Genomic DNA, 20,776 nt, shown 5'->3' with positions numbered 1-20,776 from the left:
TGTCAGTATAGTAGCTGTACTCGAACCGTCTGCAGTCTGTGTGATGTAGGTACCCCCACAGTGCTGATAGTCACTAATTATCTGCCACCATTCATGACTGGATATGGCACAGTTTTGCCCTATTGGTTGTGGTGTCACTTAGCTCTGTCTATAGCATGTTGCTTTTGCTATTCAGCATGCCTATAGATCTATGCTGTATCTTAACCAGCTTGACACCTCATTTTCGGGTATGCCTGGTAGAACCAAAGTTAATCATCTGGCTTTACGGTGATTGAAGAGTGAGACATATGCTCAGCTCAAAGTTACAGATCGTGGTAGTATGCAGTTTACCAAAGGGATAGTGACTGAGCGCTTGAACAAACATGAGCTTATCGGAGAGAGTTAGCATGGCTTTGTTGAGGGTAAATCATGTCTCACTAATCTGGTTGACATTTTTGAGGCAGTTACTAATGAGGTAGATTAGGGAGTGTCTATGGATGTAATCTATATAGACTTTTGGAAGACATTTGTTAAGGTTCCAGATGAGATCATTTTTCAAAAATGAGTGTGCACAGAATGGGAGGTCACCTTTTGACTTGTGTTGGTAATTGGTTGGGAAGTAAGAGAGTGCTGCTAAAGGGTAAGTACTCTGGTGAAAAGTTGAGAGCCCATCATATTTATTAATGAAGCCGATGAAGGAATAGAGTTGCATTACCAAGTTTGCTGATGACACTAAGTTAGGAGGTACAGAGTGGTCCATATGGGAGCAGGAGATTGCAAAGGGACACGGGTTAACCCATGATCCAAGAAAGATAAATCTAAATGGTGAGAAACTAGAAACTGCAGAGAAACAAAGATTTATGAGTCCAAGTATTCAAATCATTAAAAGCTAGTAGTCGGGTAGAAAAAGTAAGAATGCTCTCCTTCAACTCGAGAGGTTGGAATACAGAAATGGGGGTGGGGGTTGGGGGAGGTTATGGTTCAGTTGTATAGAGCCTTGGTCAGACCCTATCTACTGTGAGTTTTGGGCATCGCTCCTCAGGAAAGAGGCTTTGGAGGCAATGCAACAAAGATTCACCAGAATAATACAGGGGCTTAGAGGATTAAAATATGAACACAGGTTGCATAAACATGGCTTCTATGCCCTTGAATATATACAGTCATAAGGTGATGTGGGCGAGCTGCTTAAAATATTAAAAAGATTTGGTAAGGTGGGTATGGAGAAACTATTTTCTCTGGAGGCAGAAGCAAAAACAATGGACTTGATCTTAAAATTAGAAGGTGGTCATTGAGGAGTGAAGTCAGTGTTCACTTGTTCACTAAAAGGATAGTAGAAATCTGGAACTTTTTGTGCCAGAACAATTGGAGCTGTCGAGACTGAGGTAGATTTTTGTTAGGCAAGATTACCAAGGTATATGGAGCAATGATGAGAAGATGGAATTGAAGTACATATCAGCTATGATCTAATTTGATGTTTAAACAGGCTCAAGGGGCTGAATGGTCTACTCTTCCTATGCTGCTGATGCTGATAGCCCACAGTGCCAGTTTTGAGCTGCTAAATCTGTTCTTAATCTCTCCCATTTAACAGGGTGTTGATGCCACATAACACAATGGAGGATATCTTTGTGACAACAGGACTTGATCTCCATAAAGATTGTGTGGTTGTCACTTAATACTTCATGGATTGTTCTTCACGAGGCTCTTGCTGCTGAGAAAAGCCTCGAGGAAAGAAAAAGGACAGGTATTGGGTGAATGTGAAGCTGGCCATTAACAAGTGACAGTCTTGAGAATACAGCTTGTAGTTGTAAGGCTTGCTGACAGTTTGCTGAGGTGAATGCAGGGTTCCAAGTAATATGCCGACACCCTGAACACGTAAACTGGCAGCCCCATTTTCCCTGATGCGTGCTGGTGGAATTTGAACTCTGGTTCTCTAGATTATGGGTCCAGGGCTCCCAAGTACTCGTCCAGAATTTTAGTATCTGGCAAACTTGTTAACGAAAGCTTGATACTAGGCATCAATCAGTTGTTGACCGCTAACCTGATGGAGCCATGGTTAAATTGTCTGCAAACTCACTGAAAAGTGGGATCCATTCTACATATTAATTTATGCAAGAATGAGGTGTTGGAGGATCTGTAATTTTGAATCCAAAGAACACTTTATTATTTGGCAGTTGTATTGGATCTTTTGCCTTGAATGTGTGAATTTGGAAGATTTTTCAAAGGCTGCTGTGGTAGGAGCTTGATCTGAAGTTGCTGCATACAGCACCATAGAATGACAAGAGGTTCACTAAAGTCTTCAAGTGGATAGTTGTAAATTTATGTAACATTGACAGCAGGATCACGAATGTAAAAAGCATGCCAAATAGCAAAAGCAAAATAATGCGGATGCTGAAAATCTGAATAAAAACAGAAGATGCTAGAAATGCTCAGCAGGTCAGGCAGCATCTGTGGACAGAAAAGCAAGAGTTAACATCTCCGGTTGATGATCTTTCATCAGAACCAAGCAAAGTTAGAAAGGTAATAGGTTTTAAGCAAGTGAAAGTGGGGAGGGTGGAAAAAACAAAAGGGAAGGTCTGTGATCGGGTAGAAGACAGCAGAGAAATAAATGACAAAAGAGTTGGTGGTGCAGGGCCAAAGTGAGTGGTAATGGGACAATTGGAGAAACAAAACATGTGGCTAGAGGACATGTGATTGGCAGAATGATGAACGGTTGCTGTCCAAAAGCAAAAATAAGAGAATAAAACCAAAACCTGCAAAGAAAAATGGGGGCCGAGATTATGGTCTGAAATTGTTGAACTCGATGAGTCCAGAAAGCTATAAAGTGCCTAATTGAAAGTTGAGGTGCAGTTCCTTGACTTTGTTGAGCTTCATTGGAACACTGTAGGAGGCCAAGAACAGAGGGGTAGCAAGGTGGAGAATTAAAATGACAGGCAACCAGAAGCTTGGGGGTCACACTTGCAGACTGAACAGATGTGTTCTGCAAAGCGCACCCGATCCGTGTTTGGGCTCCCCGTTGTAGAGCAGACTGCATTGTGAGTAGTGAATACAGTAAACTAAATTGAAAAGTATATATAAATTGCTGTTTCATCTGGGAGGAGTGTTTGGAGCCTTGGATGGTGAGGCGATGAGGCTAAAGGGCGGGTGTTGGACATCCTGCGCTTGCATGGAAAGGTGCCAAATAGCATATTGGTAATTGTGGATTATGTTAGCAGTCATGAAGATAATTAGTGAGCGAATTACATCTTTTGAAACTTCAGAAAATAATTGTGTGAAAGGTAAAATAGATTGTCTTTCCTAGGGGTAGGATGAACATGAGCAACTTTCAAAGGAGAAGTAAAGTGGTGTGGGATTAAGAGATTGAATAGACAGTAGTAAATTCAGACACATGCTCTTCGGACTAAAGCTTTTAATGGAGCTCAGCGTACCAAGAATCCTGAGGTCGGAAAATGCTGGTGGGTGTAGTCTCTAGGCCCCCCCTAACACAGGTTATAACATTGGACAGAGCTTAAGCAAGAAATAATGGAATTTGTAATGAAGGCAATGCAATAATTGTTGGAGACCTGAATCTTCTAGGATCATAGGAAATAAGAGCAGGAGTAAGCCATTCAGCCTGTTGAGCCTGCTACACCATTCAAACAGATCATGGCTGATCATTATCCTTTATGCCATTTTTCCCCACTATCCCCATATCCCTTGATGTCAGTAGTATCCAGAAATCTATTGATTTCTGTCTTGAACATGCTCAATGATTGAGCTTCCACAGCCCTCTGGGGTAGAGAATTCCACAGATTCACCACCTTCTGAGTAAAGAAATTCCTCCTCATCTCCATCTTAAATGATCTGCCCCTTATTTTGAGACTCTGTCCCCTGGTTCTAGACTCACCAACCAGAGGAAACATCCTATCCACATCTCCCCTGTTACGTCCTGTAAGAATTTTGTAAGTTTCAATGAGATCATCTCTCATTCTTCGAAACGCTAGAGAATACAGGCCCAGTTTCTGCAATCTCTCCTCCTAAGACAATCCTACCATCCCAGGGATTAGTCTGGTGAACCTCTGTTGCACCCACTCTATGGCAAGTATATCCTTCCTTAGATAAGGAGACCAAAACTGTACACAATACTCCAGGTATGGTCTCACCAAGGCTTTATACAATTGCAGTACTCCTGTACTCAAATCCTCTTGCATTGAAGGCCAACATGCCATTTGCCTCCTGAATTGCTTGCTGCACCTGCATACTAACTTTTAGTGACTCATGAACATGGTCCCTTTGGACATCAACACTTCTCAACCTCTCACCATTTAAGAAATACTCTTTCTGTTTTCCTATCAAAGTGGATCACTTCACACTTATTCACATTATAGTCCAATCTCTCTGTTCTTGCCCGTTCACCTTAGCCTGTCCAAATCCCCTTGAAGCGTCCTTGCATCCTCCTCACAACTTACATTCCCTCCTAGTTTTGTGTCATCAGCAAATTTGGAAATATTACAATCGGTCCCCCCATTCAAATCATTTATATAGTTTGTGAACAGCTGTGGCCCAAGCACTGATCCTTGCGGTATCCCACAAGTAACAGCCTGCCATCCTGAGAATGACCCATTTATTCCTACTGTCTGCTTTCTGTCTGTTAACCAATTCACAATCCATTGCAGTATATTACCCCCAATCCCATGTGCTCTAATTTTATTTACTAACCACCTGTATGGGACCTTATCAAAAGCCTTTGTGAAAATCCAAATACACCACATCCACTGGTTCTCCTTTATCTGTTGTACAAGTAATATCCTCAAAAAGCTCCAACAGGTTTGTCAAACATGGTTTCCGTTTCACAAATCTATATTGACTCTGCCCAGTCATATCATTATTTTCCAACTGTCCAGTTATCTCACCCTTTATAATAGATTCTAAAATTTTCCCCACTACTGACAAACTAACTGGTCGGTATTTCTCAGTTTTTTTTTTCTTGCTCCCTTCTTAAATAGTGGGGTTACATTTGCTACTTTCCAGTCTGCAGGAACCTTTCTAGAATCTATAGAATTTTGAAAGATGGCCATCAATGCATCCACTATCTCTATAGCCACTTCCAGTCAATTCCAGGGGATTTATCAACTTTCACATTAATTTTTCAAGTCCTACCTCTTTATTGATACTAATTTATTTCAGTTCTTCATTTTTACAAGTCCCTTGGTTCCCCAGTATTTCTGGGAGATTTTCTGTATCTTCCTCCATGAAGACAGACGCAATGTAATTGTTTAGTGTCTCTGCCATTTCCTCATTCTCCACCACAAACTCTCCTGTTTCCACCTGCAATGGACCCACATTCATCCTTGCTAATCTTTTCCTTTTCACATGCCAAAAGAAGCTTTTACAGTCTGCCTTTATGTTCCTAGCTAGCTTGCATTCATAATCCTTTTCCCTTTTTCAGTTTGTTGGTCCTCCTTTTTTTGGACTCTACTCCCAATCCTCAGGGGTTACTACTTTTTCTGGCGACCTTATATAAGCCACTTCCTTTGACCTAATGTAATCTTCAACTTTTTTTAACCACAGTTGATTGGGTTTCCCTATTGGGTTTTTGTGTCACAGAGGAATGTATATTTGTTGTAAACTCTGTAATACTTCTTTAAATACTACCCATTGCTTGTCAACTGTCAAATCTTTCAATGTATTTTCCCAATCCACGATAGCCAACTTGTCCCCATACCTTCAAAGTTTCCTTTGTTCAGATTTAAGACCCTAGTTTCAGAATGAACTATATCTCTTTTAAACTTTAATGTAAAATTCTATCATGCATTCTATCTTCGTACAGACTGGACAAATCAAATTGGCAAAGGTAATCCGGAAGATGAGTTTATAGCATGTTTTTGTGGCAGTTTCCTGGAACAATATGTTGTGGGACCATTAGTGATATAGATATTTTTTCACCTTAACAACTTTTTGGTCACCCTTTGCTGGTTTCTAAAACATGCCCGTGCTCGTATTGTGCAATAAGGCAGGGTTAATTAATAATCTCATAGTAGAAGATCCACTGCGAAAAAGTGATTGTAATACAGTTGTATGCCTTACTAATTTTGAAAGTGACATACTCCAGTCTGAAACAAGGATCTTAAACTTAAACACAGCCAATTACATAGGTATGAGGGGAGAGCTGGTTGAAGTTGATTGGGTAAATAAATAGTGGGAAACATTTAAAGAAACAATCCAAAATGTTCAGCAAAAATACATTCCATTTAAAAAAAAAACAAAAACTCAAGCAAAAAAGATCTAGCCATGGATTACTGGGGATGGTAAAGATAGTATTAAATTAAAAGGAGAGGCTTATAATATTGCAAAGAACAGAAGTAAGCCTGAGCGTTGGGCATGTTTTAGAAACCAACAAAGGGTGACCAAAAAGTTGTTAAGGTGAAAAAATAGAGCGTAAACTAGCCAGAAATGTAAAAGCAGAATATAAGAGCTTTTACAAGTATATAAAAAGGAGAGTAGCTAAAGTAAATGTTGGTCCCTTAGAGGCAGAGATGGGAGAGATTATCATGGAGAATGAGGAAAAGGCAGAGACGTTGAACAAAATTTTATGTTTGTTTTCACCATAGAAGTTGCAAACTACGTACCAGAAATAGAGGGTAGCTAATTAAGGTAATGGATAGCAGAGGAAAAAGTATTGAAGAAACTGAAGGGACTAAAGGCTGACAAATCCCCAGGACCTAATGGCCTACATCCTAGGGTTCTAAAAGAGGTACCTTCAGAGATGGTGGATGTGCTGGTTATGATTTTCCAAACTCCCTAGATTCTAGAATGGTCTCAGCAGATTGGAAGTCAGCAAATGTAATACAGCTATTCAAGAAAGGAGGGACAGAGAAAACACAGGGAACTATAGGCCAGTTAGCCTGACATCATTCATCGGGAAAATGCTAGACTCTATGATTAAGGAAGTCTTAACGATGCACTAAGAAAATAATAGTATAATCAGACAAAGTCAACATGGTTTTAAGAGGAGAAATCGTGTTTGACAAATTTATTAGACATTTTTGAGAATGTAACTAGTAGGCTAGATAAAGGTGAGCCACTAGATGTATACTTAAGATTTTCAAATGGCATTCGATAAAGTGCCACATGAAAGATTAATACTCAAGATAAGGGCTCATGGAGTTGGAGGTAATTCATTAACATGGATGGAGGGTTGGTTAACAGACAGAAACATAGAAAATAGGAGCAGGAGTAGGCCATTCGGCCCTTCGAGCCTGCTCTGCCATTCATTATGATCATGGCTGATCATCCAACTCAGTAGCCTGTTCCCGCTTTTGCCCCATACCCTTTTTGATCCCTTTAGACCCAAGAGCTATATCTAGCTCCTTCTTGAAAATGTACAATGTTTTGGCCTTAACTGCTTTCTGTGATAGCGAATTCCATAGGCTCACCACTCTCTAGGTGAAGCAATTTCTCCTCCTCTCAGTCCTGAAATATTTACCCCGTATCCTTAGACCATGATCCCTGGCTCTGGACTCCCCCACCATCGGGAACATCCTTCCTGCATCGACCCTGTAAAGTCCTGTTAGAATTTTATAGTTTTCTGAGATCCCCCCCCCCCCACCCCCCCCCACTCCCACCACTTTTCTGAACTCCAGTGAACATAATCCTAACCGACTCAATCTCTCCTCATACGTCAGTCCTGCCATTCCAGGAATCAGTCTGGTAACCCTTTGCTGCACTCCCTCTATAGCAAGAACATCCTTCCTCAGATAAGGAGACCAAAACTGCACACAATATTCCAGGTGTGGCCTCACCAAGGCCCTGCATAATTGCAGCAAGACATCCCTGCTCCTGTACTCGAATCCTCTCGCTATGAAGGCCAACATACCATTTGCCTTTTTTTACCGCCTGTTGCACCTGCATGCATACCTTCAGCGACTGATGTACTAGAACACCCAGGTCTCACTGCATATTCCCCCCTCTCAGTTTATAGCCGTTCAGATAATCTGCCTTCCTGTTTTTGCTACTAAAGTGGATAACCTCACATTTATTCATATTGTACTGCATCTGCCATGCATTCGCCCACTCACTCAACTTGTCCAAATCACCCTGAAGCCTCTCTGCATCCTCCTCACAAATCACCCTCCCACCCAGTTTTGTGTCATCTGCAAATTTGGAGATATTACATTTAGTGCCCTCATCTAAATCATTAATGTAAATTGTGAATAGCTGGGGTCCTAGCAGCGATCCCTGCGGTACCCCACTAGTTACTGCCTGCCATTCGGAAAAAGACCCATTTATCCCTACTCTTTGTTTCCTATCCGCCAACCAATTTTCTAGCCATCGCAATACACTACCCCCCAATCCCATGCGCTTTAAATTTGCATGCTAATCGCCTATGTGGGACTTCGTCGAAAGTCTTCTGAAAGTCCAAATAAACCACATCCACTGGCTCCCCCTCTTCAACTTTATTAGTTACATCCTTGAAGAATTCTAGTAGATTTGTCAAGCATGATTTCCCTTTCGTAAATCCATGCTGACTCTGCCCAATTCTACTACTGTTCTCTACGTGCTCTGCTATAAAATCTTTGATAATGGACTTTAGAACTTTCCCCACTACTGACGTCTGGCTGACTGGTCTATAATTCTATGCTTTATCTCTACCTCCCTTTTTAAACAGTGGGGTTACATTAGCTGCCCTCCAATCTGCAGGAACTGTTCCAGAGTCTATAGAATCTTGGAAGATGACCACAAATGCATCTACTATTTCTAGAGCCACTTCCTTAAGTACTCTGGAATGCAGACCATCAGGCCCTGGGGATTTATCTTCCTTCAATCCCATCAATTTCCCCAACGCCATTTCTCTACTAATACTGATTTCCTTCAGTTCCTCTCTCTCACTAAGCCCTGTGTTCCCCAACATTTCTGGTATGATATTTGTGTCCTCCTTTGTGAAGACAGAACCAAAGTATGCATTTAGTTGGTCAGCCACTTCTTTGTTCCCAAAATAAATTCCCCTTTTTCTGACTGTAAGGAACCTACATTTGTCTTCAATCTTTTTCTCTTCACATGCCTATAGAAACTTTTACAGTCAGTTTTTATGTTCCCCGCAAGCTTGCTCTCATACCCTATTTTCCCCTTCTTAATCAATCCCTTGGTCCTCCTTTGCTGAATTCTAAACTGCTTCCAATCCTCAGGTCTGTTGTTTTTCCTGGCAAATGTATATGCCTCTTCGTTGGATCTAATGCTATCTCTAATTTCCCTTGTAAGCCATGGTTTGGCTACTTTTCCCATATTACTTTTGCGCCAGACAGGGATAAACCATTGTTGCAGTTCATCCATGCGCTCTTTAAATGTCTGCCATTGCCTATCCACCATCATCCCTTTAAGTAACATTTCCCAATCCGTCATGGCCAACTCCTGACTCATACCTTCGTAGTTTCCTTTACTATGGTTCAGGACCCTTGTCTCAGAATCAACTAAGTCACTCTCCATCTTGACGAAGAATTCTATCATATTATGGTCGCTCGTCCTCAAGGGGTCTCGCACCACTAGATTGTCAATTATTCCTCTCTCATTACACAATACCCAGTCTAGGATGGCCTGTTCTCTGGTTGGTTCCTCAACGTATTGGTCCAGAAAACCATCCCGTATACACTGCAAGAATTCCTCCTCTACGGTATTGTGACTAATTTGATTTGCCCAATCTATATGCAGATTAAATTCACCCATAATTATAGATGTTCCTTTATCGCATGTGTCTCTAATTTCCTGTTTAATGCCATTCCCAACATCACTACAGTTTGGGGGTCTATATACAGCCCCCACTAACGTTTTTTGCCCCTTAGTGTTTCTCAGCTCTACCCATACAGATTCCACATCATCAGAGGTGATATTTTTCCTTACTATTGCGTTAATTTCCTCTTTAACCAGCAATGCAACTCCACCGCCTTTTGCTTTTTGTCTGTCCTCCCTAAATACTGAATATTCCTGGATGTTCATTTCCCATCCCTGGTCACCTTGCAGCCCTGCCGACCCTGCAAAGTCCTCCTTACGAACATCTGGGGGCTTGTGCCAAATTTGGGCGAGCTGTCCCACAGACTAGTCAAGCAACAGTCATACTCGCTGAATCATACCTAGCGTACAATGTCCCTGACACAACCATCACTATCCCTGGGTATGTCCTGTCCCACCAGCAGGACAGACCCACCAGAAGTGGCGGCCCAGTGGTGTACAGTCAGGAGAGAGTTTCCCTGGGAGTCCTCAACATTGACTCAGGGCCCCATGAAGTCTCATGGCATCAGGTCAAACATGGGCAAGGAAACCTGATTTTTGTTTTTTAATTATTCATTCATGGGATGTGGACGTTACTGGCTAGGCCAGCATTTATTGCCCATTCTTAGTTGCCCTTGAGAAGGTGGTGGTGAGCTGCCTAATTGAACCGCTGCAGTCCATGTGGGGTAGGTATACCCACACCGCCGTTAGGAAGGGAGTTCCAGGATTTTGACCCAGCGACACTGAAGGAACGGCAATATAGTTTCAGGTCAGGATGGTGTGAGGCTTGGAGGGGAACTTGCAGGTGGTGGTGTTCCCACGCATCTGCTGCCCTTGTCCTTCTAGGTGGTAGAGGTTGCGGGTTTGGAATGTGGGGTCTAATGAGCCTTGGTACGTTGCTGCAGTGCATCTTGTAGATGGTACACACTGCTGCCACTGTGTGTCGGTGGTGGAGGGAGTGAATGTTTGTGGGTGGGGTGCGAATCAAGCGAGTTGCTTTGGCTTGGATGGTGTCGAGCTTCTTGTGTATTGTTGAAGCTGCACCCATCCAGGCAAGTGGAGAGTATTCCATCACACTCCTAACTTGTGCCTTGTAGATGGTGGACAGGCACAGGATTCCGAGCCTCTGACCTGCTCTTGTAGCCACAGTATTTATATGGCTACTCGAGTTCAATTTCTGGTCAATGATAACCCCCCAGGATGTTGGTGGGGGATTCAGCAATTGTAATGCCATTGAATGTCATGGGGAGATGGTTAGATTCTCTTATTTGACGTGGTCATTGCCTGGCATTTATGTGGTGCGAATGTTACTTGCCGCTTATCAGCCCAAGCCTCGATATTGTCCAGGTCTTGTTGCATTTGTACATGGACTGCTTCAGTATCTGAGCAGTCGTGAATGGTGCTGAACATTGTGCAATCATCAGCCAACGTCCCCACTTCTTACACTGTGTAGCGGTTTGATACAACTGAGTGGCTTGCTAGGCCATTTCAGAGGGCAGTTAAGAGTCAACCACAATGCTGTGGGTCTGGAGTCACATGTAGGCCAGACCAGGTAAGGACAGCAGACTTCCTTCCTTATTCCCTCCCATCCTTTCACATGCTCAAATCCTAATACACTTTTAACTTATGATTGAACGAAGGTCATTGATGAAGCAGCTAAAGATGGTTGGGCCTAGGACACTACCCTGAGGAATTCTTAGTGATGTTCTCGAGCTGAGATGATTGATCTCCAACAATGATGACAATCTTTGCGCTAGATATGACTACAACCAGCGGACTGTTTTCCCAAGTTCCCATTAACTCCAATTTTGCAAAGGCTCTTAGATGCCATATTTGTTCAAATGCTGCCTTGATGTCAAGGGAAGTCGTTCTCATCTTACCTCTTGAGATCAGCTCATTTGTCCATGTTTGAACCAAGGCTGTACTGAGGTCAGGAGCTGAGTGACTTTGGCGGAACTCAACTGAGCGTGAGTGAGCAGATTTTTGCTAAGCAAGTGCAGCTTGATAGCACTGTTGATGACACCTTCCATCACTTTACTGATGATCGAGAGTAAACTGTTGGGGCGGTAATTGGCTGGGTTGGATTTGTCCTGCTTTTTGTGTACAGGACATGCCTGGACAATTTTTCATATTGCTGGGTAGATGCCAGTGTTGTAGCTGTACTGGAACAGCTTGGCTAGGGGCGTGGCAAGTTCTGGAGCACCGGTCTTCAGTACTATTGCTGGAATGTTGTCAGGGCCCATAGTCTTTGCAATACCTAGTGCCTTCAGTCATTTCTTGACATCACGTGGAGTGAATCGAATTGGCTGAAGACTGGTATCTGTGATGCTGGGGCCTCAGGAGGAGGCCGAGATGGATCATCCACTTTGACACCTCATTTTGAGGTATGTCTGACGCTGCTCCCTCTTCTCCCCTGCCTATCTTGTCACTCTGTCTCCCCTGCTTCCTCCGTGCAGGGAAGAAAGATGGCGATCGCGGGATCTCCCTGTTTTCTTATGGCACCTTTCCATACAAGTTTAGATGATGCAACACTTGCCCTTTTACCACCTCCTCACCATCCAAGGACTCAAACACTCCTTCCAAGTGAAAGAGAGATTTACTTGTACTACTTTCAATTTAGTACACTGTATTCGCTGCTCACTAAAATAAAAGCAAAATACTGCAGATGCTGGAAATCTGAAATAAAACCAAAAAGTGCTGGAAATACTCAGCAGGTTTGGCAGCATCTGTGGAGAGAGAAGCAAAGTTAACGTTTCAGGTCCCAGTTTTAGGTTCTGATGAAAGGTCACTGACCTGAAAAGTTAGGCGCTGGGTCGGGATCCTGGAACTTGCTTCCCAACAGTACTGTTGGTTACTTACACCCCAAGGACTGCAGCAGTTCAAGAAGGCACTCACTTTGACATTCTCGAGGACAAATAGGGATAACAAAGAAACAAAGAACAAAGATAATTACAGCACAGGAACAGGCCCTTCGGTCCTCCAAGCCTGCGCCGATCCAGATCCTCTCTCTAAACATGTCGCCTATTTTCTAAGGTTCTGTATCTCTTTTCTTCCTGCCCATTCATGTATCTGTCTAGATACATCTTAAAAGACTCCATCGTGCCCGCGTCTACCACCTCCGCTGGCAATGCGTTCCAGGTGCCCACCACCCTCTGCGTAAAGAACTTTCCACGCATATCCCCCCTAAACATTTCCCCTTTCACTTTGAACTCGTGTCCTCTAGTAATTGAAACCCCCACTCTGGGGAAAAAGCCTCTTGCTGTCCACCCTGTCTATACCTCTCATGATTTTGTACACCTCAATCAGGTCCCCCCTCAACCTCCGTCTTTCTAATGAAAATAATCCTAATCTACTCAACCTCTCTTCATAGCTAGCGCCCTCCATACCAGGCAACATCCTGGTGAACCTCCTCTGCACCCTCTCCAAAGCATCCACATCCTTTTGATAATGTGGCGACCAGAACTGTACGCAGTATTCCAAATGTGGCCGAACCAAAGTCCTATACAACTGTAACATGACCTGCCAACTCTTGTACTCAATGCCCCGTCCGATGAAGGAAAGCATGCCGTATGCCTTCTTGACCACTCTATTTACCTGCGTTGCCACCTTCAGGGAACAGTGGACCTGAACACCCAAATCTCTCTGGACATCAATTTTCCCCAGGACTTTTCCATTTACTGTATAGTTCACTCTTGAATTGGATCTTCCAAAATGCATCACCTCGCATTTGCCCTGATTGAACTCCATCTGCCATTTCTCTGCCCAACTCTCTAATCTATCTATATTCTGCTGTATTCTCTGACAGTCCCCTTCACTATCTGCTACTCCACCAATCTTAGTGTTGTCTGCAAACTTGCTAATCAGTCCACCTATACTTTCCTCCAAATCATTAATGTATATCACAAACAACAGTGGTCCCAGCACGGATCCCTGTGGAACACCACTGGTCACACGTCTCCATTTTGAGAAACTCCCTTCCACTGCTACTCTCTGTCTCCTGTTGCCCAGCCACTTCTTTATCCATCTAGCTAGTACACCTTGGACCCCAAGCGCCTTCACTTTCTCCATCAGCCTGCCATGGGGAACCTTATCAAACGCCTTACTGAAGTCCATGTATATGACATCGACAGCCCTTCCCTCATCAATCAACTTTGTCACTTCCTCAAAGAATTCTATTAAGTTGGTAAGACATGACCTTCCCTGCACAAAACCATGTTGCCTATCGCTGATGAGCCCATTTTCTTCCAAATGGGAATAGATCCTATCCCTCAGTATCTTCTCCAGCAGCTTCCCTACCACTGACGTCAGGCTCACCGGTCTATAATTACCTGGATTATCCCTGCTACCCTTCTTAAACAAGGGGACAACATTAGCAATTCTCCAGTCCTCCGGGACCTCACCCGTGTTTAAGGATGCTGCAAAGATATCTGTTAAGGCCCCAGCTATTTCCTCTCTCGCTTCCCTCAGTAACCTGGGATAGATCCCATCCGGACCTGGGGACTTGTCCACCTTAATGCCCTTTAGAATACCCAACACTTCCTCCCTCCTTATGCCGACTTGACCTAGAGTAATCAAACATCTGTTCCTAACCTCAACATCCGTCATCTCCCTCTCCTCGGTGAATACCGATGCAAAGTACTCGTTTAGAATCTCACCCATTTTCTCTGAGTCCAAGCATAACATTCCTCCTTTGTCCTTTAGTGGGCCAATCCTTTCTCTAGTTACCCTCTTTCTCCTTATATATGAATAAAAGGCTTTGGGATTTTCCTTAACCCTGTTTGCTAAAGATATTTCATGACCCCTTTTAGCCCTCTTAATTCCTCGTTTCAGATTGGTCCTACATTCCCGATATTCTTTCAAAGCTTCGTCTTTCATCAGCCGCCTACACCTTATGTGCCATAAATGGGCCATAAATGCTGGCCTAGCTGGTGACGCCTGTATCCCATGAACGAATTTAAAAAAAAAAAATCTCCACAGATGCTACCAGACCTGCTGTGTATTTCCAGCACTTTTTGGTTTTATTCGCTGCTCATTATGTGGTGGTCTCTACATTGAGAATACTAAATGCAGACTGGGTGAATGCTTTGTGGAACACTTTCGTTCAGTCCGCAAGCTTGACCCCAAGTTTCCTGTCGCTTGCATTTTAATTCTCCACCTTGCTTCCACTCTGCTTTTCATCTTGGCCTGCTACAGTTCCAATGAAGCTCAACACAAGCTCAAAGAACAGCATCTCATCTTTCGACTGTGCACTTTATAGTCCTCTGGACTCAACATTGAGTTCAACAATTTTAGATCATAACCTCTGCCTCCATTTTTCCTTTTTTGCTGTTTTCCCCCTCCCCCTTTTGTTTCTTTCTTCTTCCCTCTACTTTGTGTTTAGATGGCTGTTGTCCTGCCATTCACACCTCATCCAGACATCATCATTTGTTTCTTTACTTGTCCCATTACCACTCCCTTTGGCTTTGTACCCTGAAACCTTTTGTCATTTAATCTCTCTTGCCCTACGCCCTGTCACAGGCGTTCCCTTTTGTTCTTTTCACCCTCCCACCCCACCCTTTGACTTGCTCAAAGCCTAATATATTCCCAACTTTTCCCAGTTCTGTTGAAAGGTCACAGACCTGAAATGTTAACTCTGTTTTTCTCTCCAGAGGTGCTGCCTGACCTGCTGAGTATTCCATCATTTTCTGTCATGATTTAAGAGGTATTTTCTGCAGTCTTAACTATCTTGAAATTTGTTTTGTTTAGACCAGCTAGGTTCTCATGTTATTTTCACTTATCTATCTTGAGTAGCTGGCTACTTTATTCAACCATTTTCTAATTGTGGTTAACTCCACTTTGACTACTGGTAAGTGCCAACTCTTTTAAAACTGCAAAGAATGAACCTTTTTCCATGTGGATTGCATGATTCCTATCTGCCTTCCATTCATGTATTGTTTATAAAAAAAAACTAACTGACTCCTGACAACGCAGCCCAGCACCGACGTCATCAGAGCACTCCCAGCTTCACACATGCGCAGAATGGACTCTTGCTGTCAGTATGGTGCTGCGCATGCGCAGCTTCGTCAGCACCAGCTTGCCAGGACTAATTTGCGCATGCGTGCATAAACGTCATCCCATACTGCAACGTCTGCTTGCCACCTCTTTTCTCCCCACCCCAGCCGCTCGCTCCCCACTTCATCTCCCCCCCCCCCCCCCCCCCCCCCCCCCCACCTACTTGTGGCCCACTTCTCCCCGCTCGGCCACTCGCTTCCCGCTTCCTGTCTGTTACTTCTTCAAAAAGCTCCAGCAAGTTAGTTAAATCTGATTAGTCCCTTAACAGATCTGTGCTGGCTTTCCTTAATTAACTTGCATTTGTCCATGTGACAATCATATCCCGAATTATTGTTTCTTGAAGTTTCCCCACCACCGAAGTTAAACTGACTGGCCTGTAGTTGCTGGGCTTATCTTTACATCCTCTTTTGAACAAGGGTGTAATGTTTGCAATTCTCCAGTCCTCTGGCACCACCCCTGAGACAAAGACAACTGGAATTTTTTATTTATTTATTCATTCACTGGATGTAGGCATCACTGGCCAGGCCAGCATTTATTGCCCATCCCTAATTGCCCTTGAGAAGGTTGTGGTGAGCTGCCTTCTTGAACCGCTGCAGTCCATTTGGGGTAGGTACACCAACAGTGCTGTTAGGGAGGGAGTTCCAGGATTTTGACCCAGCGACAGTGAAGGAACGGCGATATAGTTCCAAGTCAGGATGCTGTGTGACTTGGAGGGGAACTTGCAGGTGGTGGTGTTCCTATGTATTTGCTGCCCTTGTTCTTCTAGTTGTTCGAGGTCGCGGGTTTGGAAGGTGCTGTCTAAGGAGCCTTGGTGCATTGCTGCAGTGCATCTTGTAGATGGTACACACTGCTGCCACTGTGCGTCGGTGGTGGAGGGAGTGAATGTAGATGGGATGCCAATCAAGCGGGCTGCTTTGTCCTCGATGGTGTTGAGCTTCTTGAGTGTTGTTGGAGCTGCACCCATCCAAGCAAGTGGAGAGTATTCCATCACACTCCTGACTTGTGCCTTGCAGATGGTGGACAGGCTTTGGGGAATCAGGAGGTGAGTTACTCGCCTCAGGATTCCTAGCCTCTGACCTGCCCTTGAAGCCACGGTATTTATATGGCTACTCCAGTTCAGTTTTTCATCAGTGGTAGCCCCTAGGATGTTGATAGTGGGGGATTCAGCGATGGTAATGCCGTTGAATGTCATGGGGAGATGGTTAGATTCTCTCTTGTTGGAGATGGTCATTGCCTGGCAGTTGTGTGGCACGAATGTTACTTGCCACTTATCAGCCCAAGCCTGGATATTGTCCAGGTCTTGCTGCATTTCTACACAGACTGCTTCAGTATCTGAGGAGTCATGAATGGTGCTGAACATTGTGTAATCATCAGCGAACATCCCCACTTCTGACCTTATGATTGAAGGAAGGTCATTGATGAAGCAGCTGAAGATGGTTGGGCCTAGGACACTACCCTGAGGAACTCCTGCAGTGATGTCCTGGAGCTCAGATGATTGACCTCCAACAACCACAACCATCTTCCTTTGCGCTAGGTATGACTCCAGCCAGTGGAGGGTTTCCCCCCCCACTGAACTGAATCAAAACTAAGTTCCGAAGAAGGGTCACTGACCTGAAACGTTAACTCTGCTTCTCTCTCCACAGATGTTGCCAGACCTGCTGAGTGTTGCCAGCATCTTTTGTTTTTATTAAAAATGGTGAGGACTGGATGCTTAATATTCAGGATACAAAGTGTTAATAAAAAATAAGAAAGGACAAAAGAGAGGTGGGGAGGGTGCAATACTAGTTAGGGAAGACATTATACTGTTGGAAAGAGAGGATGTTCTTAAGGGGGCAAAGACCGAATTTGTTTGGTTAGAGTTGAGAAGCAAAAAGGGCATGATCACACTACTGTACGGGAGTATTCTTTAGGCCTCCAAATAGAGAGAGAGATATGAAAATCTGAAGGGAAATCAGAGATGTGTTAGAACTTATAGAGTGATGGTATTGGCGGACTTTACTGTAACACTATCGCAATAGGTATTTGGATAAAGGGAAAGGAGGGGGAGGAATCGTGACGATGTGTTCAGGAGTACTTCCTTGACCAGTATGTTCTCGGTCCAACTGAGAAGGAGACATTGCTGGATCTGGTGATGGGAGAGGTGGTGAGCCCGGTGTCTGGGGGAACACTTGGGTAAAAGTGATCATCATATCATTATAGATTAGTAATGGAGAAGAGCAAGGAATGATCTAAAGTAGAACTTCTAAGTTGGAGGAGGGCTAACTTCAGTGCGATGAGAGGGGATCTAGCCAGGATAAAATGGAACAACTGACTGGAAAAACTGTGACTGAACAATAGGTGATCTTTAAGGATGGGATGTTTCAGGTACAGGCTAGATACATTCTAACAAGCGCAAAAGGTAGGAAACCAAAGCCAGGGCTTCTTTGATGACTAGAGAGATACAGAATATGAAGAAACTAGAAAAGAGGGTGTATGATGTGTGTCAGGTGAATTCTTCAAGTGAGAACCAGGCCAAAAACAATAAGTTGAGGGGAAGTGAAGAGGAAAATAAGACTGGCAGAGAGAATGAGAGACTAGAATTGCAGTCAACATAAAAGGGAACCCAAAAAAGTACTACTGGCATGTAAATAGTAAGTGGTGGGTAGGGACAAAGAGGTGATATATGCTTAGAGGTGCAGAGCAAGGCTAGAATACACAATGAGTACTTGTATCTGTGTTTATGAAGGAAGAGGATGCTGACATAATGGTAGAATCAGAGATCTAATTAATGGATGGGGTGAAAATTGCTTTGAAGAATGTATTGGAAAGGCTGTCTATGTTTAGAGTGGATAAGTCACCTGGTCCAGATGGTTTGCATCCCAGGTTGCTAAAGGATTTGGGCGAGGAAATGATGAAAGGGCTTGTCAGAATCTTCAAATCTTCCCTAGATATGGGGGAGGTGCCAGATGATTGGAGAATAGTAAATGTGAGACCCATATTGGGAAAAAAAGGGTGTAAGGATGTTCTTAGTAACTGCAGGCCGGTCAGTTTAACATGATGGATGAGATTTTAGAAACAATGGAGGAAAAAAAATCAACAGGTGCTTGTAGAGGTTTTAGTTGATTGAGGGGAGCCAGCATGGATTTGTAAAAGTCAGTTTGTTTTTGACTAATCTAATTGAATTTTTTGATGAAGTAACAAAGGTTGATGAAGGGAATGCAATGGATGTTGCTGATGTGGATTTTAGGAAAATGTTTGACAAAGCACCACATAAAAGGTGGTTAAAAAAATTGAGGCTCGTGAAATAGAGGGTCAGTGTCAGGTTGGATTTTTTTTTTAAATGGCTTAAGGACAGAAAACAGCCAGTCGTGGTAAATGGTTGTTTTCCGGAATGGAGGATGGTAGACAGTGGTGGTTCCCAAGGTTCATTGCTCAGACAATATATATAAAAAAAAATGATTGTTACAACCGACCGCTCAAGACAAAGCACCCAATCAAAATATATGATCCTGATTGTGGTGAGAGCAATGCAGTGTTGATTCAGTCCTTCCCCTCCACAGATCACCTAACATATTTTAAACTTTCCAAATTAAAGAAAGAACCAGCCAACTTGTACCATCTATTATAAAAGCAAAATACTGCGGATGCTGGAAATCTGAAATAAAAACAAGAAATGCTGGAACCACTCAGCAGGTCTGGCAGCATCTGTGGAAAGAGAAGCAGAGTTAACGTTTCAGGTCAGTGACCCTTCTTCGGAACTGACAAATATTAGAAAAGTCACAGGTTATAAGCAAGTGAGGTGGGGGTGGGGCAAGAGATAACAAAGGAGGTCTAGATTGGACCAGGCCACATAGCTGACCAAAAGGTCACGGAGCAAAGGCAAACAATATGTTAATGGTGTGTTGAAAGACAAAGCATTAGTACAGATTAGGTGTAAATACACTGAATATTGAACAGCAGCAAGTGCAAACCTGAAAAAAAAACAGTGGGTAAGCAAACTGAACAAACTAAGATGAAATGAAATAAATGCAAAAAAAAGGATTGTAAAAAATGTAAAAAAGAATGTAAAAAAAAAAAAGGGAAGAAAGAATAACTAAAAATGAAAGTAAAATGGGGGGCTGTCATGCTCTGAAATGATTGAACTCAATGTTCAGTCCGGCAGGCTGTAGTGTGCCTAATCGGTAAACGAGATGCTGTTCCTCGAGCTTGCGTTGATGTTCACTGGAACACTGCAGCAATCCCAGGACAGAGATGTGAGCATGAGAGCAGGGGGGAGTGTTGAAATGGCAAGCAACCGGAAGCTCAGGGTCCTGCTTGCGGACTGAGCGGAGATGTTCCGCAAAGCGGTCACCCAGTCTGCGCTTGGTCTCCCCAATGTAGAGGAGACCACACTGTGAGCAGCGAATACAATATACTACATTGAAAGAAGTACAAGTAAATCGCTGCTTCACCTGAAAGGAGTGTTTGGGGCCTGGGATAGTGAGGAGAGAGGAGGTAAATGGGCAGGTATTACACCTCCTGCGATTGCAGGGGAAGGTGCCCTGGGATGGGGACGAGGTAGTGGGGGTAATGGAGGAGTGGACCAGGGTGTCACGGAGGGAACGATCCCTTCGGAATGCTGACAGGGGAAGGGAGGGGAAGATGCGACTGGTAGTGAAATCACGCTGGAGGTGGCGGAAATGGCGGAGGATGATCCTTTGGATATGGAGGCTGGTGGGGTGAAAGGTGAGGACAAGGGGAACCCTGTCACGGTTCTGGGAGGGAGGGGAAGGGGTGAGGGTAGAGGTGCGGGGAATGGGTCGGACACGGTTGAGGGCCCTGTCAACCACAGTGGGGGGAAATCCTCGGTTGAGGAAAAAGGAGGTCATATCAGAAGCACCGTCATGGAAGGTAGCATCATCAGAGCAGATGCGTCTGAGACGGAGAAACTGGGAGAATGGAATGGAGTCCTTACAGGAGGTAGGGTGTGAAGAAGTGTAGTCGAGGTAGCTTTTCAAAAGCTGCCTGGCATTCATCTGACCATACCACT

At 43.8% G+C, this 20,776-nt stretch overlaps 1 protein-coding gene across 3 annotated transcripts in view; it reads left to right on the top strand.

The window, feature by feature from the left end:
- LOC137348453 (rho GTPase-activating protein 21-like) overlaps positions 1 to 20,776 on the top strand; it is a 298,000-nt gene that overhangs the window by 53,624 nt on the left and 223,600 nt on the right. Inside the window, exon 1 of one of the 3 annotated variants that reach the window (XM_068013773.1) lies at positions 1,641 to 1,720. The exons of the other annotated variants lie outside the window; for them this stretch is intronic. The gene's annotated coding sequence lies outside the window, so the exon portion shown is untranslated. Of the gene's footprint in view, positions 1 to 1,640; positions 1,721 to 20,776 lie in introns of those variants that run through there. 3 annotated transcript variants of the gene reach the window in all.

Source organism: Heterodontus francisci, chromosome 2, assembly GCF_036365525.1.
Source record: "Heterodontus francisci isolate sHetFra1 chromosome 2, sHetFra1.hap1, whole genome shotgun sequence".
Lineage (NCBI taxonomy): Eukaryota > Metazoa > Chordata > Chondrichthyes > Heterodontiformes > Heterodontidae > Heterodontus > Heterodontus francisci.
The sequence above is the reverse complement of the archived record's forward strand: the minus strand, read 5'-3'. Positions and strand labels throughout refer to the sequence as shown.